This window comes from Mobula hypostoma, chromosome 21, assembly GCF_963921235.1.
Source record: "Mobula hypostoma chromosome 21, sMobHyp1.1, whole genome shotgun sequence".
NCBI classification, from domain to species: Eukaryota; Metazoa; Chordata; class Chondrichthyes; order Myliobatiformes; family Myliobatidae; genus Mobula; species Mobula hypostoma.
Window position 1 is genome coordinate 21,231,475 of NC_086117.1, and position 23,374 is coordinate 21,254,848.

General features: G+C 39.2%; 1 protein-coding gene across 6 annotated transcripts in view; it reads right to left on the reverse strand.

Annotated features, from left to right (window-relative positions):
* LOC134359854 (nucleus accumbens-associated protein 2-like) overlaps positions 1 to 23,062 on the reverse strand; it is a 68,719-nt gene extending 45,657 nt beyond the window's left edge. For 3 of the 6 annotated variants that reach the window (XM_063073600.1, XM_063073602.1, XM_063073597.1), the window contains exon 1: positions 22,934 to 23,062. The gene's annotated coding sequence lies outside the window, so the exon portion shown is untranslated. Of the gene's footprint in view, positions 1 to 22,190; positions 22,762 to 22,933 lie in introns of those variants that run through there. The other 3 variants (XM_063073599.1, XM_063073601.1, XM_063073598.1) reach the window with 3 other exon arrangements.
* Positions 23,063 to 23,374: the final 312 nt, after the last annotated feature.

The following is a 23,374-nucleotide window of genomic DNA, read 5'->3' on the forward strand; positions in this document are numbered from 1 at the left end:
ATTTCCTCCAATCTGTCCTGTCCCACCTGGAAAATGCAGTCTCATATGACAGTGTGCTGTTTCTAGACTCCAGTGGTGTGCAACACCATCGTACCCCAGAAACTGGGGGGGGGAAATGGTCTTCGCTGGGTCTCAACACCTCCATCTGCAACTGAATACTGGACTTAACAGATATGCCACAGTCAGTCTATGTGGACAGCAACGTCTCTAGTTCCATTACGCGGAGCACTGGAGCTCCCTAGTACCACGTGCTCAGCTGCTGTTCACACTGCTGACGCATGACTGTGTCACAGGATTCATCTCAAACCCTGTCATTAAGTTTGCGGATGACACAATAGTGGTTGACCTCATCAACAACGATGACGAGACAGAGTACAGTGAGGAAGTGGAGTGGATGGCAAATTGGTCTGAGAAGAAAGAACAACACAAGTCTGAACGTGGAGAAGATGAGGAAATCATCATGGACTCCAGAAAAGTGCAGATGAACCACCCCCTCTGCAAATACATGGCTCCTCTGTAGAGAGACAAGTGCACCGAGTTCCGGGAGTTCACATCTCGATGACCTCACCTGGTCCTTTAATATCACCTCCCTGTACAAGGGAGAGCAGCACCGTCACTTCCTAAGGAGATTGAGGCTGAGCCCCACCACCCATCTGCACTGCATTTTGCAGGAGCACCTTTGAAAGCGTCCTGACAAGTTGCACTTCCAACTGGTTTGGGAGCAGCCAAGCATCGGATCAGAAGTCCCTAAAAAGGACTGTGAGAATGGCTGAGGGGATCATAGGAGTCTCCCTAACATCCATCAGGGACACTTATCAGGAAAGTTGTGTATGCAAGGCCCTTAGTATTATTCAGGATCCTATCCATCCAGCCAGCATCCTCTGATTTTTTACCATCAAACAGGAGACTCCAATGCATAAAAACAAGAACAGGCCATTCGGCTTCTAAACTCCCTGTTGCATTGCATTAGAAATGCCATGGTCAATCTGTTTTGTCCCCTATAGTATTTAATTTATGCACTTTGGTTTGTTATTTATGTGAGATTCATTTGTAGATTTATCGTTAATTTCATAAGTTATTGTGTGCTCTGTGTACTTCTGTGCTTTACACCCTTGTTTGGAGAAACATTGTCATGTTTAACGGTATATACGTATAGAGTGAAATCACAATAAGCTAGACTTGACAACCCGTTTTCCTTTCCTATTTTAAATCCACATTCTCTTTCTCCCATAGCTAAGGATTTCTCTGTAGTGGATGCCTACGCTGCCCAGTTTTGCCTCAGTGTCTACCTTGAATCACTGCCTCCAAAATGGTAGATGATTTTCTATTATTTTTGCTAATTCCTGCATGATGCACACTTCAATTCCTCATCTCTTCTTTTGACGTTCTCAAGTGATCCATCAACATTGTCTACATGTGATGCCTGGTGGGGGTATTTCAAGTACTTCACACAAAATGCTAGAGGAACTCAGCAGACCAGACAACATCTATGGAAAAGAGTAAACAGTCAACGTTTTGGGCCAAAACCTTTCATCAGGACTGGGAAAAAAGGTGAGAAATCACTAAGGTGGGGGTGGGGGGGAGGGAAGGAAGCAGTACAATGTAGTAGGGTGATAGGTGAAACTGGGAGAGGGGGAGGGGTGAAGTAAAGTGCTGCAAAGTGTAAGAGATCAAGGGCTGGTCTACTTTCCGCATGAATCACCCTCTACACGACTCCCTTGTCCATTTGTCTATCCCCACTGATCTCCCTTCTGGTACTTATCCTTGCAAGTGGAACAAGTGCTGCATCTGCCTTTAACCTCCTTCCTCACTATAATTCAGGTTCCCAGAGTCCTTCCAGGTGAGACAACACTTCACCTGCGTGTCTGCTGGCGTCATCTACTGTAGCCAGTGCTCCCGGTGTGGCTTCCTGTATATCGGTGAGATCCGATGTAGATTGGGAGGCTACTTCGCTGAGCACCTGCACCAGAAAAAGTGGGATCACCCGGTGGCCATCCATTTCAATTCTACTTCCCAATCTCATTTCGACATGTCAGCTTATGGGCTCCTGTACTGCTGCGATGAAGTCACAGTCAGGTTGGAGGAGAAATACCTTATGTTCCATCTGGGTAGTCTCCAACCTGTTGGCCTGAACATCAATTTCTCAAACTTCCGGTAATTGCTCCACCCTCTTCATCATTCCTGTTTCCCTCTCTCACTTTATCTCCTTACCTGCGCATCACCTCCCTCTGGTACTCCTCCCCCTTCCCTTTCTTCCATGGCCTTCTGTGTTCCCAAATCAAATTCACCCTTCTCTAGTCCTTTATCTCTTTCACTAATCGACTACCCAGCTCTTTACTTCACCCCTCCTCCTCTCCCGGTTTCACCTATCACCTACTAAGTTGTACTACTTCCTCCCCTCTTCCCACCTAACTCCAACATCTCTTTTTTCCAGTCCTGATGAAGGATCTCAGACGGAAACGTCTACTGTTTACTCTTTTCCATAGATACTGCCTAGCCTGCTAAGTTCCTCCAACATTTTGTGTGTATTACATTCATCCCTCAGTATCCGCGGGGGATGGTTCCAGGACCCCCCGCGGATACCAGAATCCGCGGATGCTCGAGTCTATTATATTTAATGGCGTAGTATTTGCATATAACCTACACACATCCTCTCGTATACTTTAAACCATCTCTAGGTTTCTTTTAATACCCAAAACAGTGTAAATGCTAGGTAAATAGTTGTTATACTGGATTGTTTAGGGAATAATGACAAGAAAACAAAAGTCTGTACATGTTCAGTACAAACGCAACCATCGTAGCTCTTCTGGGAACGCTGATGCCAATTCTCCCGTGATCTTTAAGTTCTTGAGGATGTAACACTTCACATAGCTAGCCAGCCATCCCTTACTAGCCTTAAACTCCTTCCTCTCGCTCACAACACAAGTAGCAAACGAACGAGATGCGAGGTGAAAAATGCTCAAACGAGTGCTGGAGAGAGACTGAGGATCTGTGAAATGGTGGGAGGCTACAGCAGGGCATGCCTACACATCATTTCATTCGCTTGGATTCAGTGAAGTGCTTGGCGTGCGGCAAATTCAAGTTCTGCTTTTTGGAACTTTCTGAAATTTTTTTTCTGAATATTTTCGATCCGCAGATGCGGAACCCGCGAATACGGAGGGCTGACTGTACTTTGATTTCAAGCATCTGCAGATTTTCTCCTGTTTGTATTTCAAGTGCTTTCTGCTTCTGTCTGAAACTGGTTTGGAAGAAGCCCACAAGGCTTATGAAAAAGTGTATTAAGATCTAAACTTGTACTTAATCGAAAACACTCAAACTGAGAAAGTAGGTTACAGCAAATAAATTGCATACAGTCCACCCGACTAACAGAAATACCTTAATAAAATTCAAACATTTTGCTGATCAACTGAGCAAAATCCCATTTTAAATTACCATTCATCTCGCTTTGAAATTGGAGCCTATAAAAGCTCTGAACTACATAGCACTTTTCATATTTGTGTTTCAAATGGAAAATGGGATTCTCTTCCATAGCCATCGAGAAATATTTAGATTCCTTTATTCAAACTACTTACCAAGCAAAAACTTCACTATTCTATAAACTTTGTACTTTTAGTCTTTTTCAAAATGACCAATTCTCATTGTACATTGAGATAAATTTTGAACAGAAGTGAAAATGCTCTTATTTTTCATGTTTACAAATGACACAGGAAGACAAAGGTCTGTGTTGGCTCCCAGGACAGCAATCAACTCCTATCCACCCTCCCCCCCGCCCTTTTATTTTGTCATCAACGACTCCTTGATTCATCTCATCACTTACCAACATCCAATGTTAACTTACAAAGGCCAACTAAACTACAAAGAACTATTTAGGATACTGGAGGAAAACAGAGGAAACTACGAAGAGCTGCCAAGGTCTGGACTGAATCTGAGACACTGGAGTTGGGAAGTAACAGCATTGACTTCTAAAGTCACATGGAGATCAAAAGAAATTTCTAATGTTAATAGGATAGAAAAAAAATAGATCAAGGAAACTTCACCTGGTATTATATTTCCTAAAAAAAACTTATTCTGGATGACGAGGAAGTCCAACCGGGGTCCCATCAAACTGTGGCTATGAGAGCTAACCCCCTCCCCCCCACCCATCCCAAAGAGCAACAGACTCTGCAGAAACACCCCCATAAGGCAGCTGGGCTAGATAACAATCCTAGACTGAGCATTCAGGAAGTATGCACACCAGTTTACTGACGTCTTTTCGGACAACTTCAACACTTTACTTATCCAGGCTGCTGACCACACATACTTCAAATCAGCCACCATCATCTCTGTACCAAAGAACTAACCAACCAATGCCAGGTGGTACTGTCGCCAATCAAGTGCTGTAAACGCTGGTAACGCACATATCAAAAACTCCATTCCTGCCACAATGCACACTTACCATTCTGCTTACCGACAGAATTGCTCTGCGACAGAAGATGACATAGTATCTGTCATGCAGCTGACCCTGATACATTTCAAAAACAAGGACACTTGTGTCAGAATGCTGTTCCTGGATTTCAATTCAGCATTTAACACTATTGCCCCATGGACCTTGGTGAACCAATTCCTACTCATTGGTCTAAATACACCACTGTGCAACTGGGTGCTGAACTTCCTAACCAACAGACTTCAGATAGTTAGTACAACTGCTCCTCCCTCCCCAACACTTTCAACATGGGTGCTCCCCAGGGCTGTGTACTGAGCCCATTGCTGTACACTCTCCTCACACATGACTGCACAACCAAACACAAGTACTCACATTGTCAAGTTTGCCGATGACACCATAGTGGTGGGGCTCATCATCAATGATGAGATGGCCCACCAAGAGGAGCTCTTGACACCAAGAAACTTGAAATTGCTCACTCTCTCCACTTCTGATTCCTCTATAAGGACTGGTTTGTGTTCGCTTGTCTTACCCATCCTCAAGTCCACAATCAGCTCTTTTGTCTGAGCGCAAGGTTGTTGCTGCAATACCACTTGACTAGCTGGTACATCTCTCTCCTGTACGCCCTCTCATCTCCATCTGAGATTCTACCCCCAATGCTTGCATCATCACCAAATTCATAGATGGCATTTGAGCTATACCTAGCCACACAGGCGTAGTTATAGAGAGAGCAGAGCAGTGAGCTAAGCACACACCCAAGGTGCACCAGTGTTGGTCGTAAGCAAGGTGGAGATATTATCACCAATCCGCACAGATTGTGCTCTTCTGGTTAGGAAGTTGAAGATCCAATTGCAGAGAGAGGTACAGAGGCTCTGTAACTTATCAATCAGAACTGTGGTGAGATTGCGTCTGCCATTGACCTATTGTGGCAATAGGCAAATTGCAGTGGGTCCAGGTCCTTGCTGAGGCAGATATGTAATGCAATATTCCAGGTACAATCTTGCAAAGGCCTAAAGTAATTTATCCCTGTTCTTAAATTCTCTTACAATATACCATGATAGTTAAAATAAGAGAAAGAGCAAGACGTTTATTAGTTATTAAATAATGCCACCATGTCCACTGCAAAAATATTGTCTCAGATATACAAACGTACAATGCACAGGGTTTTCCAAACCACATGGAATTGATCCCAAAGATGGCTAAAAATCAAGCATGTCCCAGGGTGCTGAAAGAACAGGAAACTATTTCACTACAATTGAAGAGTCTGCACTTTCAGTTTTTGGCTGCTTATTTGCTTGCTCCACAGCATGTTAATACTCACAAAACACGTAGACACCAACTCTTCAATCTCTAAGCATTTAAACAAACTGCTTTGTTTTTTGTTTCCAATTTAGCCAGAGAACTATCCTTTCATTCACAATCTTTAAAAATTATAAATTGCTCAAAGATTTCCCTTTGTAAATCCCTGCTACCATTGCACAATCCTTTATGTACCTATTACTGTATACTGAATAGCAGATTCTAGTGTTTCCTACTACTAATAACTGGTCAGTAATTCCCACTTTGCTCTCTGTCCTTTCTTAAATAGTAACATTGCATATGTTATCTTCCAATGATAAATAAACTTGTATTTCCTCCTCCAGGGTCAAAAATGATTTTAAAAAATACACTCCATATAATTCCATTAGTTAAAAATCTCTGGTTTGTGTTTGTGAATGAATACCAAACCCAAGTCCAATAGCACAATCACTGAACTATGCAATTTCAAATGTTAACAAAAAAATCAAAAAAATTATAATTCAGGTCGTAGTCACAAAATCAGCCTGTCAAACTAAAAGCCTTTAAGGAATGCAAATACTGTTAAAAGTACAGTGCAAATGAAAATAGACTAAAATTTTTAAAAAGTCACAGTAATAGAATAGCTAGTCGTCAAACTCCAAGTGAGGGAGAAAATTTAATAAAGTGCAACAAAGCATTTGTGAGAAGGGAACTTAACAACTAAATCATAGGTAGAGAAATAAACCATGCAAAGTTCAGGAACTTAAAAATGCAGTCTTTTAAAAATTGGTAAAGATTAATCTCAAACTGGTTTAGTTTATAAGGATAGTCAAATGGCTGCAAGCAAGTTTAATGGCGGCGATACTGCAGTATTTGATTGGTTACGCTTTTATTGTTGAATTAGGCAAATCGATTTTATGGGGTTCCTGGCACAGATTGCAGTTTTCCAGCCCATCTACAGTGTGAAGGGAACTGACTTTATTCAGAAAACACTAATGCACTTTTACGGAGAAACTCCTAAATGAATGTTATGCTCTACCAATACAGTCAGACCAAGATACATGTCAACATAATTTAAGTGTTTTATAGCTGCAAACAGAAATTGAGAAAAATGTGCAAAATACATTAGATGTAATAAACAACAGGAATTCTGCAGATGCTGGAAATTCAAGCAACATATAGCCTACATGCATACATTATGTAAATGTTTTGATTACTAAAAAAAAAATCAGATATATAGGATGCAGTTTTTTCCTGCAATAGAATGGATAGAGCAGTTGACACCATGCCATCAGATTCCCTTCTCAACCAGCATTCAATGCAGGCAAGAAAAAAATTCTCAAGTCACAGAATTATTCATGAACTGGGCATTTTTTCTAAATTATAAACTTGGGCAAAGATCCAAAACACCACAACTAAAAGGAGTTGAGGAAATAAATCAAAGCACAGAGCTTTGGTGACATAGAGATGAAGCTTTAAATGTGCAGGCTGCTTTAGGAAGGAAATAGGGGAGTTAGAAATTGTGTCCTACTAACAATAGTTAAATTTTTCATAATTATCAATGTGAAATCAAATTTTAAAGTGTAACGACTAAATCAGATTTCTTAGAGGCTGGTAAATGAATAGTTCCATTCTATGGCAATTTCAAATTAGTTATTTAGGCATTGCCCAAAAGTATGTTATGGAGGAGTTGCCAGAGTTTTTAGCGACACAAGGTTATGTTGGATTAAATACTATCAAATGGATTCATACTATTCCTTCAGAGATTCTGCAAACTAATGCCTTTTATTCTGTAAATGTTATACATATTCAAAGGTCATTAGAACTAAATTCCCTCATCACTTGTGGTGAAAGTAACACTGCACAACAAACAACTAGCTTTCTAATTAATTAGAAAGCAGTTTGTACAACCCATATGGTTCATGTTCTGAAGAGTGTGAATCAAAAAAGGCTATTGTACATTCAATAGACACTTTATTAGGTTATGGAGTAGAACCTAATGTGGTCACCTGCTGTTGTAGCCCATCAGCTTCAAAAGTTCAATGTGTTGTGTGTTCAGAGATGCTCTTCTGCACACCACATGCATACATTATGTTGTAAAGTGTGGTTGAGTTACTGTTGTCTCCTGTCAGCTTGAACCAGTCTGGACATTCTCTGATCTCCCTCATTAACAAGACTTTTTCACCCACAGAACTGCCACTCACTGGATGTTCTTTTTGTTGTTCTCTGCAAACTCTAGAGACTGTTGTGCATGAAAATCCCAACAGTCAGCGGTTTCTGAGACACTCAAACCACCCCACCTGGCACAATAAATTATTTCACGGTCAAAGTCATTTAGATCACATTTCTTCCCCATTCTGATGTTTGGTCCGAAAAACAACTGAACCCGTTGATTCTGTCTGCAGGCTTTTATGCATTGAGTTGCTGCCACATGATTGGCTGATTAGATATTTGCATTAATGAGGTGTACTTAATAAAGTGGCCACCGAGTGTGTGTAATTTGTAAGAGGGTAAACAGAGCAACAAAATCATGGCACAATTTTATTCTCATAATCAAGGGAAATGCAGGATCCAATAGGAAAGTTCCTTCCAATTTACCACATATTCTAAACTTGGGATACAGAGCCATTGAACAACTCATATAGATTTGTAATTTAAAATTGATATGACATGTTTGTAGGTTCATTGTGGAGAAAAAAATACTGTAGAACTCCTTAATTTTACTGTATTCTTTGATAGAAATACCAAAAAAATAACCAGAAAAGGTGTTTATATTAAAGATTAGCTTTATGTGTCACATCTACGTCAAAACATAGTGAAATGCAGCATTTGCATCCAATCAAATCAGTGAGGATTGTGCAGGACAGCCTGCTAGTGCCAACACCCTTCCACAATCAACATAAACAGGCTCATAACCCACTACCCCTTTCAGAAGGTCTTTTGGAATGTGGGAGGAAACTCATGACAAGAACATGCCGGTGATCACTGGCACTGTAAAGCAATACACTAATTTACAGAATCTGTAGGCATGTTATATTTTGTGTGTGTGTGCATATCAAGATACTGAAACACTCCTGAACTTAAATGGCCACCTAACAATAAGAATCAATTGCTTGGTGAGGGTTGGGATTGAGGCAAAGATAGTACAGGAGTAGAACATTAAGGATTTTAAAACTTTAGTACAGGTATGAAATTTCCAATGTTATTTCATTCACAGATTAATAGTTATTTCAGTGTCAAATTCCCCATTCTACAAAATAAATGGAAGCAGTAGTTGCACAACCCCTGAAGGTTGTTCTACTTCTTAGTATGCAGTCTGACTTGGACCTCAATTCTACTTTCCTACCATTTTGCATAACCCTCAACTACACTATGGGACAAAAGTCTCGGCCTTGAATTGGTTGGACAACTGGAAAGACACTTAAACCCTTGAGGAAGGGCTGATCTTTTCTTAAAAACACACCCTTTTCTCTGAAACTACACCTCCAGCTTAACAAGGAGAAAACATTGCTCCAACTAAGTGTTATATTTGAATACCAGAGCAAAGCATTAACAAAAATTTTAAATACAACTTCAAGATAGCAAAACCCATACAGCAATTTACAGCAGTGCATCCCAAACCCAAGGATTCTGAATCATACAGGGAAATACTACGGCAGATCACCAAAAGCTTGATCAAAAAGGTTACTTTTAAAATTACTAGACAAGAAAAATGTGGAGAAGTTTAGAAAGGGAATTCCAACATTTAAAACCTTGCAGCTGATGGCAAGTTTATCAATGGTGGAGCAATTAATTTCAGCAATGAATCAGAATTAGAATGATGCTTTGCAAATAAAAGCAAAACTTTGAAACTTTCTGACATTTACTGGAAAAAAAAGCAGAAGCAAAAGCCCCTCGTCATAAACACTGGTGCCAAAGAACTTACTGAGACAGGCATTCACCACACTTTCACCCCACATGAAGTATACAGCATATAAATTACAAAATCGCGTAAAAAGAACAATGCAGGTTTCTCAAGATTATAGAAAATGTCATTTCCTGCTCAATCTTGACAGAAAATGTACATTTAAAGTACTTACTGTGATAGCCATAAGCCAAATTACTGCTTAAAATGAGAAGTCTTAAAATTATACGAGGCAGTGGCTTAATCACGTGATTAACATTAACTCTTCAGACATTATCTTTTAGAAGAGCATTATCTTTAAGAGTATTATTCAGGACAGTCTTACCACTGCCACATCCCCACACATAAAGCAGCATTTCTAGACCAAATAGAACCACATTTGAAGTTTACAACTTTTATCACTTCTAAATTGAGAAATGGAATTGTTACATCTAATATATTTGAAAATTTAGTTTTGGAGATATACGTATAGCTAAAAAACCCTCTTGCTCACCGTGTACATGTCAAATACCTGTAACTAAGCTCCATTTTTAATATCATATATTTCCCCAGTGTAAACTAAAATTATAAATTTTATCTTAAAAGAGAACACTGTGTAGGGGAAAAAAGAACGGGTCAACAAGTACCACAGATTTTATGAGCAACGCAATATTTTAAACTAAAGCTGTAGTGGATCTCATGCAGAAAGGTTTTTAAAATATATAGCCTATAACCAAAAGATTGAAAATTCGTAACAGAAGACTGCCAGGACCATGCTTCAGTCATACAACACTGAATAGACTTAAGAAAATGCCCCTTAGGCAGAATACAGGATGGAAGCTAGAATTATTGTTGGAAATTGTTCACTGAGCATTTGCTTTAATAATAGAAAAACAAATTCCTTTCTTGGAAGAGCAGGAATAAAATTTCACAGATTTTGTTGACCCATATGGGCAGCATGATCATGGTGGGCCAAAGGGCCTGTTTCTATACTGTATGACTCTTCACTCCAAGAATTTAGTGTCCATTTTGAGGGCTTTAAAAGTCAACAACATGTACACAACAGCTCATTTTCATCTCAATTTAAATTGGCTCAAATGTTTTAAATTTCACACTTTTGGCTTGAAAGCAGTCTATTCTAATTTGATCATCTGCAAAAGCCTTTATTTCTGTGAGTTCTTTAAATCATCTTAATAATCCAATGATTCTAGGACCCGTTTTTGACAATCCATTAAAACTAAATTTCAGTCATTAAATCGAAAACATGGTATCCTCTATCAGAAGCCAGTCTGTCCAGTCTCAATTCAGTTTTTTTTAAAAACATGGACTACTCTAGGTTAATTTCACTTCCTCATCTTGGTTTGTAGTCCCTAAAAGGTACTTGAACGGATACCTTAAACTATAAGAAAGGTCTCTATCATGACTACTCCTCCAGGCAACAAATGTCAGGTAGTCTTCCGGGTGGTATCTTTTCTTTTGCACTCAACTCTAATACTTCCAGCAAATAACAAAATGTTCCCTATTTATTAACTTCCCTGCATTTTAAAAAAAAACTTGTTTTAGGCAAAACAGTTGAGTGAATGGATTGAAAATTCCCCAAAAATATAGCAGGTGCCTTCTCCTTGCTCCAAGCATTCAAATAATTGAGGCAATGAGAAAATGTATGGATATTAAGTTGATTTTACCTCAGTCAAAGAACACTGATTAACATTAAGAAAGTGCTTCTGAGGCAGAATACTGAATGGAAGCTAGAATTCATGTAGCCATGACAATTTCTCCTAATTTAGCTCTGAACTGTGCAAGAACTTTTCTAAGTTGTGGGAATCTCATATATACAGATTACAATTGATATTAATTGTGTGATGGGGTGAATATAAATATATAGTTAACTTATGAAAGTATTCATGCTGCAGTAATTACCTGTCAGTGAGGCCAGTGGTAATTTTTGCAGAATAGCCATTTTTTAAAAATATATAAAACCAAAACTACAGCATTGTAAAGAAGTAGAGATAAGATTAGGGTGGGAACAGGTTGGTGAAAAAATATCCCAGATAAAAGGATGCCCAAGATGGCCTGTGAAAGTTTTATTTTGGCATTAACTGTTCTAGATTTAAGTATAAATTAGAGCAATTGGATGCATTTTCCATAACAGGTACTGGGAAGAGCAATCTTGATTGGTTTCATCACATTACAGGATCCCTTTCACAAACGTCCTGGAGGGTTATTTTGTAAACACAAATTTTCAAAAATTAAAACCCAAGGAAAATATGAATTGATTTTGCAGGAATATTTATTGGAAGTTGGTGGCAAAAGCCAGAAAATTACTAACTAGAACTGAAAAGTTAAAAGTACATTATCAAGTATATATTCGTCTTTGAGATGTGTCTTCTTGAACACAGCAACAAAAAAAAACACAACAGAACCCATTTTCAAAAATAGCACAAAGACCGTCAACCACCAAATGTGTGGGGGGGAAAAAAACAAATTGTGCAAACAGTACGTAAACAAATAACACAGAACATTAACTGCAGAGTCCTCAAAAGTGAATTGGCAGCCACAGAGCTAGTTCAGTGTTGAGGCGAGTGAAGCTAGTCCAGGAGACAGGTCAGCACTGAAGAAAGTGCCGATAGTTGCAGAGTCCATTCACCTTGATCAAATCATGCAAATAGTTAAAAAATAACAAAAACGCACAGAACGTGAACTGCAGAATTTCCGAAAGTGAGCCCACAGCTGCGGAGCCCATTCAGCGCTGAGGCGAGTGAGACCCACCCGGGAGCCTAATGGTGACAAGGCAACACCTACCGCCAAACCTGGTAGTGTGGGATCCAAGACTTCTGCACTTTCTACCAGATAGCAGTAGACAGAAAAGAGGGAGACCGGTAAACACAGGCAGACGGCATTGAACACGTTCGTTTTTGCTCTCATCCTTGACTATTTTAATTGTGCTCAACACTTTTATCGCCATGGAGTAATGGAGCCAACCATGGATCCGTGTTCAACCATCGGGCAACAATACAGCATACAACCGCCCCCCCCCCCCGCCGTCTGTACTTGCACTCCTGAGATTCGAGCTCACCAAATCCCCCTGGAGATCACAAAAGCACCAGATCTTTTAGTTGGCTCAAAAGTACATTCTTAAAAGGGTAATTACAGGCTGCAATCAATTGCAGATCAGAAGTATATCTAGAAATACAGTATTTAGTGGTTTGTGAGCTTTCTGCAACACACTGCCATTGATCACTGGTGCCATCTTGAAAGGGGAGCACACATCATGTGTTTAGGCAATGCCTGGAGTACTGAGCTTAATACTAGTTATTAAACTGTAAAAGTGATACAGAAACATAGGAAACGCAACAACATTCAAAAAGATGTCAGAACTTTAAGATCATCAGAAAAATTGGATAGGTCAAGACATCTCTTAAAAACAAACTTCAACCATCAGGCTGCTGAACCAGTGTGGATAACTTCACTCACCTCAACAATGAATCGATTCCACAACCTACAGACTTACATTCAAGAACTGTATAACTCATGCTCTCTGTAATATTATTTCTTTTGTAATTTGAGTTTATCTTCTTTTGCACACAGCTTGCATGTCAGTCTTTGTGTGCAGTTTTTCACTGATTCTATTGTATTACTTTGTTCTACTGTGAATACCTGCAATAAAATGAATTTCAGGGTAGTATATGGTGACATATAGATATGTAGCTAATAAATTTGCTTTGATCTTTTAGTTAAAGGATGATACTACTGAAGTCCTTAATAATTACAGGGGATTTTATGGGGAAGACAACTGGGGAACTTCCGGTCAAGATAGCACTAGTGAACAACGCTCCCTTAGTTGACATCTTCCAGATAGCCCACAAAAAATATCTTTTTTAAAAAACTTCTTTTACATTTGTTTTCACCTTAAATGTGTTTCTGAGACTGGTAAAGCCTGTGATTTACAATTTAGAGATTGACTGAGCCATCCAGCGCCTTGTCGTCTCTGGAAACCAGTGTGAAACTCGGACTACCCTCAGTGCGAAGAGACTTCGAAACAGGGTGCAACCCAATGTTCGACTCCATTTTGCCAATTAAAGCATCCAATAAACACTGATTAAAGCATCAAGGAAGATTGAGACATCGAGACGACTGTCTTCCTTTTGATCACTGCTAGAGAATGAGTCTGCTAGCAGCCAATCGCCATGTGGCTCACTGCCTCCTGTGGTATCTCTGTGTTTATGGATTGGATGACTGAGTTTATGGACTGTGGAATTTTTCAGACTTACGGTTTTAATATTGTGTTTTTTTTAAATCGCCCATTCCTTTTCTGTTTTGTTGCATGAGGGGAGGCTGTTTGTTAGCTGGTGTTTTGTTGTGTTCCATTAGATTCTTTGTGTGGGGGAGGAGTTGTTTTTTGGGTTGATGTTTTCTGTTCCATTTTTGCAGGGGGAGGGGAATTTTGGAAGTTGATAATTGAGATGCCGTTCTTTTTAGTGCGGGGGGGGGAAGAGTTGATGTTTCTTTCTGGATGACTTTCACGGTGTCAGAGTAGTGCTTTGATAATAAATGAACATCTGAAACTTGGATGGATAAAATAAATTGCCAGCAAGAGGATACTTACGAAATTTTTTTAAATGTTGGAAGAAATTTTTTTAACATAGCACTTAACTTCCAGAATGGACATGCTGAAAAACAGATGCAATTAAGGGCTGTTAATTTAACATTCAAAAGAAACTGGGTTACACAGATATGCTGAAAGAAGCAGCAGATAAAGTAGTGGGGGGGGGGTGCTTGTGTGGAACATAAACTCTGGCATGGACCAACTAGGCAGAATGGTCAAATACTGTGCTGCATATTCTCCGGAAAACTGATTACCTGGAAACATCTTCATATATAAAATCCACATCATGGCTCTTCAGCCATTTTACTAAATAGATACTTCCATTACTGTAGTATACATCCTTCCCGTGTGTACATGGGATTCCTCGGGTGCTCCGATTTCCTCCCACAGTCCAGAGACATACCAGTTAGTAGGCTAACAGGTCTGTTTAGGCCAAGGTTAAATAGGTGGGTGCTTGGCCTTGCGGCTCCTTAAGCTGGAAGGACCTGTACCATACTGTATCTCTAAATAAAAATTTTAAAACTGCTGAGAGTTGCTTTACTGGCTGTTCTTTCCCACACACTATTTCAACATGGTACTGATCAGCATCTCATTTGAAAAACATATTCCTAGACCATCACCCATGGATGATCTTGTACACCGTGACTGCTTTATTACCTCCTCTTCAAAAACATTAAGATTTTTGGGCGGCATATGTCCAATAATCAACATGAATTGAAACAAGTAATGACAAGAAGTTAAAAGAGATGCAATTTTTGTTTTGAAAGGACTTTATGAAAAGGACATGTCAAATACGACTCAAAACATTGACTGTTCATTTTCCTCCACAGATGCTGCCTGACCTCTTTAAGTCCCTCTATCAGTTTGTCTGCATCTTAAATACAAATTCCTGTTAATTAATAGTCAACAATGAACCCTACTTTTGCTATGCTGCATGATGGAAGTTGGAAGTGCTTACAAAAGATCTAAACAGATCACAGTGTGCTTTAAAAAAAATAACAGAACCAGCAGCAAAAGATATTTTCAGCTCAAACTAAAACCACCCTGTTACTTTTCATTGATTTGAGAAGTTGCAAACCGATTCAGGAGGGGAGACGTTGTCGTCTTTTTAAATTATCCTAGCCAATTGTGGTAGCTTCCTGGATCCATAGATTTTATTTAACCTTTTATTCCAGGGAAGTCAAATAAAAGACTGCACGTTTAATCTGCAGCAAAACAGACTGTCACTTCAAGAGATTCAGATGATTCCCATACTGCTCAGAATGAACAGCAATTTATAGACAAGACCAAATAGAACAGTCACACAAGAAAAACATGCCATTTTTAGCTTCTCTAACTCTGACTATAAAGTAACCTTCTAGTGATAACATTAAATTTAAAGCCATTCATTCCAATTAGCCTGTGATTACAATGATGTAAAGCCTCTTCTTCAGAGTCTGCAGAGATTTCGCACGTCATCAACAACCTTGACAAATTCACAAACTTCTACAGTTGTGTGTACAACAGCGTGCATTACGGCCTGGTATGGGAACACCAATGCCTTTGAGTGGAAAATCTTACAAAAGATAGTGGATTCAGCCCAGTATATCACTAGAAAAGCCTTCCCAAACACCCTGTTCAGCATCTATCAAAGATCCTCACCACCCAGACCATGCTCTTTTAAAGTCCAAGAGGCTCAGGACTCACATCACCAGGTTCAAGAATAGTCACTACTCCTCAACCATCAGGCTCTTGAACAAGAGGATAACTACACTATTTCTGGTGTTCGAACCAATGACCTCATTTTAAGGATGTGTTATCTTGTTATTTCATGCTATTTACTTATAATTGTATTCGCACAATTTGTTGTTCATTGATCCTGTTTACAGCTACTGTTCTATAGATTTGCTGAGTATGCCTGCAGGGAAAAAAATCTCAGGGTTGTATGCATGTATTCTAATAACAAATTTTACTTTGAACTTTAAAGAGATTTACCTCAGCTGATTTTCTTGGAATTCCGTCATTTTAATTTCTCTATAAAACTTGAAAGCAACTTCTTGCTAAAACCTGGATCTTAATCTGTATGCTCATATCTAAATCAGCTAAAGTAGGGCATAAATTTTTAATAAATTTTGAATTATAATGGTTTAACAAAATCACAACCTGCACATCCGATTATGGCAGTGCTCTGATGTCAATGTGTACATTATTCTAAGACTCCTACATTTCTGACTGTCCATGCAAACAAAATAAATCATGTTTAGTATGTAAGAGGATGAATATTAGCCATGTCACTAGGGAGAAAGACAACTTTTCTTCAAAAAAATGGCAAAGAACTTATTATATCCACATAAGAGGTCACACTAACAGCTCTTCTAAAAGGTGTGCAATGCAGTGCTGAAATGCCAATGCAGAGAGGTAACCAAGCAAGTCACCCAGTAATTGCCTGAGAATATGAAAGACAACCACCAAATACCTGATATTGCAACCAAGTAGCCAGAATAATCCCCATTACCTAAACTAATCTTTTTTCACAAGGACACAACCAGTATAAGGAAATAGAAACTGCCATACTATCAAGCTCAATCTCACATAAAAACATTAGACCTGGCTCTGCTAAAAATATACACATTAAATCAATACTGCCTAATGTTCTCACACACCAGGATCAGGGAAGACTTGTACTTCTTTAATAAAGATCCACAATCACTAAAGCATTCTTTTACTCTATGGTAATTTAAGACTTTATAAACTTAACACAGGCTATCAGAGGCTAATTCAAAATATATCACAAAAATACTTTCCAGAGTGCATTGTGTTGTTTCTGCATATGATACAAAAATACACTTTCATGAGGACTGTTAATGATTGCTGTGAGTACAAGCCAGGACGCAACAGAATCAACAATTGCCCATTGAATACATTGGATCTTAAATCTCTACCAGAAGCCAGCAGAATGAAGAATACATACAGCTCATTCATCAAAGACTACTGCTGGACAGTAGAATTTCTGGCTACTTTACAGCTCCTGAATAGGACATTTTTGATAAAGGCAAATATTCCTAAATTTATGATGAAATACCTTTACTTGAGACTTTGGATTACATAACCTTATATAACAGCTGACAATAAATATCATTCAATGCATAGATTATTAAAAGATTGATAGAATTCCAACATTGAAACCAAAATCAAATCTAGTAAGTAATGTGGGGTACTGGGAAATCCCCGACCTAAATTTGACCTTACTGTACCCAACAGTTTGACACATTTTAAATTCAGAATAAAATTCACAGAAACACACCGGGTTAAGCCAGACTTGCTCAAACAACTCTGCTTCACGCAGGTGGTGGTGGTGGTGGTGGGGCGGGGCGGGGGGGGGGGGATGGACAATAATCACAATAAGCATTTTCTTAGGAATATATCACCTCACCCACATAATGTAGAGTTGCTCGTTGTCAAATTTGCTGCTGAAACAAAATAGATGTTTAGCATCCTGTGAAGAGGATGTAAAGGTGAAAAGGAATAGAGATATAGCGAACGTCAAAGCAGTGACAGCAGAATATGAAGTTATCCACTTTGGATACAGTTATTATTTACCCTGAGTGAGACCACAGAACCTTGTTATACAAAGGAATATGGTGGCCCTACCACAAACAAAAAGTTAACAGGCTCCTGTATCAAGTTATAAGGCTAATGGTATGCTGGCCTCTATTGCAATGTGTATGGAGTAAAGAAAGATTAAACTCCACAGAAAAGATATTTCTACTCAAGGCAATGGAGAGAAGTTTCAGTAAACTAATTCCTCAGATTAAGGGTTGACATTCAAAAGGAGGTTGAATACATTAGGCCCAAGTTCATTTGTGTTTAGGAGAACGTGATTGTTTAGACAAAGATTCAGAGGGGAACTGATAATAGATAATGAGGGGATGCTTCCTCCAGATGGGCCATCTAAAAATAGATAGGCAAAGTTTCAGAAATAGGAGTTACCCATTTCAGATGGAGGAAGGGCAATTTTAAAGGCTCATGATTTGTTAGAATTCTTCACTCCAGAGAGCTGTGGAGTGAGTCATTAATACATTTAAGGCTGAGATCGATACATACTGAACATACAAAGTAGGCACACATTAAGTGGTATTGAGGGCAAGGATGGATCAGCTTTGTTCTTACTGAATGGCAGAGAATGCAGAAGCCTAGATGGCATAAACCTGCTGTTTCTTGTGTTTCCCTTTCTTTCTATCCTCTCAGCTACAAGCTGAAGCTTCATAATCACCCATGAGTCATAGTTTGATGATCAAGTGAGGCATGACTTGACTACCCTTCCCTAACCTTAGTCTGCAGCAACATTTGGATAACTAAACAATTTATCTGTCCCTGAATTCAAGTACTTTCACGGCTGGATGAGCGCAGCTCCATCAACACTCAAGAAGTTTGACACCATCCAGTACAAGGCAGCCACTTGATTGGTATCCCTTCCACAAGCATCCAATTCTCCATCAACGTCAAACAGTTGCAGCAGTGTGTACTAACAACAAGATGCACTGCAACAACAGTTGGAAGGTTCCTAAGGCAGCATCTTCTAGACCCACAACCACTACCATTTAGAAGGACAAGAACAGCAGATATCTGGGAACACCAGTCCTTGGAAATCCCCCTCCAAGTCACCCACCATCCCGACATGGAAACATGATCGCTGTTCCTTCATTGTCACTGGGTCAAAATAAGACCATAAGATATAGGAGCAGAATTAGGCCATTTGGCCCATTAGGTCTGCTCTGCCATTTCATCATGGCTGATCCAATTTTCCTTTCAGCTCCAAACTCCTGCCTTCTCCACGTATCCTTTCCTGCCCTGACCAATCACGGATCTATCATCCTCTGCCTTAAGTATACACATATCATGGAATTCCCTCCCCAACAGCACTGTGGGTGTACCTACACCTCAGGGACTGCAGTGGTTCAAGAATGCAGCTCATCACCGCCTTATCAAGGGCAACTAGGGGTGGACAATACTGTAAATGCTAGCTTAGCTGGCAACGCCCACATCCCGTAAAAGAATAATTTTCTTCTAAAAAGTTGGTACTTTAAAGATAAAACTTCACCAGACAACCTGAAACGTAGATTTCTCTTTTTATCTAAAATCAAGTTTTACAAAGCCCATTCTACCAACCTGAGCAAACAAGACTTCAGCTTTCCTTCCCTCTCCTGTATGACCTTCAAGTCTTACAAAGTAACCACTCAGAATTATATTTTATACGGTCAAACATCTGTCAAGGAGTTTTTCACTTGAATTTTTCTTGATGCAAGAAGTTCACCAGTATTATGCAGCATGTATAGGCAGAGGGCAATAAAAATCTTTAGAACATCCCAACACCTGCTCTTTATAGTTAAACTATGCTAATTCTGTACTAACATGAAATATTGTATGTAAAATAAACAACTCCAATCATCAGCATTTCCAACAGCTTAGGTCAGAAAGCAGATGAATGAGAAAAATGAAAGAAGCATTTCTCAAAACTTGACACTTTTGGAATGTTTGCTTTTGCCAGTTACACATTTGACTAAACTTGCTTTCTGGAATTGTGCAGCAATTTCTCTCTGAGTACAGAGTACAGCAACCATACAGCAACACAGCCACATGAACATAGTGCAGTTAACCACTCTTCCTACTGATAATGGGTTCCATCTATCATAACATTCAGAGATGTTTTGTAGGATTCAAACATTAAAAAAAGTCTTTGCAACAGAATTAGCTGTAGATCATTGTATCAGCACTTTGCTCTCTAAATATAGGAGTATTATGACTAAATTTCTGCAGTTGATCTGCTGAAACAACTATTTTACTGAAATGCATGCCAAAATTTTATGAAAAGTATTATACTTCCAAGTGGAAAACAATACAGAAAATACTTGGATCATCTCATGTAATACAACTTGCTATTTATTCTGAAAAACTTCAGGGAACTTGTGGGATTTAATAAGGAAATAAGATAAATTTCATATCATTCAAATTATTTACATATCAATTTTCATAAGGTCAAGAGCTCAACATAATTTGCACTGTTTTTTCTTTGAAGTCCTGACAAGGGCAGGAAAGTAACATTGCTCTGTGAAATGTAACCTGTTTTACATGTAGTGTGCCTGCAAAATTTCAACCCAACACATCAGGAATAGCTTAATCTGAAGGGTTCCAGCATATAGATAACCCTTTACAGGAGGGCTAAAGATCAGTAAACTAGACAACTGCAAGACAAATTATTCACAGACGGAGACAATCTTGGAAGTGCTAAACATAAAACTATGGGGATGTGATTAAAACAGCAAAATAATAGTTGGTGGTACACAGATGGAAATGTCAAGACATACTTGCTACATCTTAAAAAAGTGTGCGTTGATGGAAAAACAGCAGCAAGAATGACCCCAAATACAAAGACTTAAAACTACGGTAACATTTGAAAGAGAGCCTGATAGAGGAAATAAATGGAATGCCGAAAAGAATAATAATTTTTTTTTGGAAATATTTAGGCACACACTTTCAACTAGAAGCCTTGAAGTTGGTGCCAGCAGTTTATGCAAATTTTTATATTAGAAAAACAATGTTCCCCACTGTTAAAATACTAACTGAATAAATTAAATTATTTTTAAAACTTCACATTTCCAACTACACCACCTCCACCAGGAACTGAATTCTAACATTATACTGTCTTTTGCATGTTTTAATGATCCCTAAAATAAATTCATTTTAAGGTTTCAAGAGCTTCATGAATTCTAGAATGAAGACCCACAGTTCCCATCATATCTAAGCACTGTGTTAATACAGTTTGGAGGATTTTAATTTTCAAATTTCGGCTATAACACATGCAGAAATATTTAAATTGGAAAGCCATCTCTAGTGTAGACTGCTTAGTCAGAAACACCTGCGATCAGCAGCTTTTGGAACTGCAGCTTCCTTATTAATAAAAATGTTATTGTACAAATTCTTAAGTCACTAATCCACGGAGGAGAAAATTCATTTAAAATACTCAGCTAACACCTGAGGCTTTTAAAATGTTGTTCAAAACGTAGAAATGTCAACATGTAGATAACTCGCATACCAATGCTATTCAAACTGCAATTAAAACTCTGGAGTTTGAGCTAAAACCTGCCCTTTTACTACCTTTAAGATTTCTTATATTCTTGCGATTTGATAATAACTCAAGGTACTATCATCTTTCAGGCAGTCCCATTCAGTATCTCCAAGGCATATGCTTTTAAACAGTTTTATAGTCTTGGTACCAATCTGTCTAGTCAATGCAACTTCCTTCCTTTCCAGGAAAAAAAACTGCAGCCGCAGTATCAAAACTGAACTGCAAAACTATTTTGTAAAAATTGACAGCTCAGTTACCATTCTGCCAAGGAAATTCACTGTGACCTCCAGTTGCACCTTTTAGATCCACTAGAAGTATTGAACCCAATTCTATGGCAACCTGCCCACAGCAGCATTACATACAAAACTGAAGAGATAATATCAGTAAACTGAAAGGAATGATTCACAAGCGAATTTTGATACCAGTTTATAGCAAAGATGTCCCAAGGTTTATCTTTTTAATTGGTCAGTTAAAGTAAACACAATGAAAGCTATGGCAGGGAGTAACAACCAGCTTAGTGCTCACATTTTGGTTTTAAGTGATTTAAAGGAAACCAGAAGAAGCCAGAAAATCTAAGTGAAGCTAAAGCCAAGTTGTCTGGACTTTGAAGTACAGAACGTCATGGCTCACTCATCATGTGATTTACTGGTGGTATTACAGAAAGAACTCAAATTAAAATGATGTTACAACAGTAGTACCTTGATGAATTTACTTTAAGCAAATGGAACGTAACGCAAAAGTGATAATTAAATGTCAGCAACAAAGGAATAAACAGATCACCACGGTATACCTTATAATGGTAAAAGGAAATTCCAACATTTTACGTTAATGATGTCAGTTTTCCTCTGTATTTCATTAGCACAAATCAAGTCAGTGTCATTTATAAAAGAGACCTTACCAGATACTACAGTAAAACGTGATTCAATGGCTAAAGTACGTGCACTGGAACGTGCGCATTCTTTTCGAGCTTGATAAAAATTAAAATCTTCTCCATCATAATAATTACAAGAAATAATAGTTCCTCCGTATGGCGCCGTAAGCGTGCGTTATGATGGTTGGTCCTTCACGATGAAAAACCATTAATACCTCGATTCATAAGCCAAATATTACTGCCACTTTTAAGAAGCCCGAGATAAAGGACTTTAAAAGCTGACAATAATAAATATTTTGCCTCAAAATTAGTATTGCTCAGGAACGTACAAATGCCCAGATCTTGAACAAGTGCGCTTCAGAGATCAGGAAGCACTTGGGTAACTTCTGAAGCGAGAGCAGGGTGGGAGGTGATAGCAAGAGAGAAGAGTTCGATCAACAGCAGAAATATTTACAGCATTCGGAAATATTTACAGCAGCCCTAACGGGGTCTGTAAAACAGGAGGTTGGGCGCATTTATGGAGGAAACTTTTGTTGAAGTTCATCATATTACAAACTTCAGGGTTCGCCAATTGTTGGTCGGACGGTGCGCTCGCTCGTTGTGGCAATGCCCACACCCGAGCGCGTCTGATCGGTGGAGAAAAGTCCCGTCTGCACGTCGCTAGGTGACTGCCCGGCAACTCCCCCGGCCTACAGCATCAACCCCTTCACCTCCTCCTCCTCGACCAGCACCCCGCGGCCAGCGCCGCCAAGTCATGAACCCTCCTTTACCTTCTCTGCGCCCGTAAAGTGCCGCTGCCCGTCCCTCTTGCCCTTCCTCCTTCCCTCTCACTGTCTGCCTGAGCGCTAGAGAAACAAGCGCAGCTAGCACCGCACCGGAAACCAATGCGCTTAACAACGGACGTGATGTCACCACCACCGGCGGGTGATGCGAGTATCCCAGCAACAGGCCCCGCCCATTGGTAAACAAAGACCTGAACGTGTTCTGCGTCGCTTCGTTATTATCTCCAGCCAGGTGCGGACGGGAGGTGTCGGAAAGGGGAGGCAGAGGTGTCAATGTATCGCAAGAATATGAGAAATAGGGGCACTAGTATGATTGATTATGGCCGATTTTTCACCACATTACCATTTTCCAGGCCCCTACTTTTCCACTAAATTTAACAAACTCTGGCTGGAATGCGGAGCAATACACAGAATATCTGTAAAAATGTA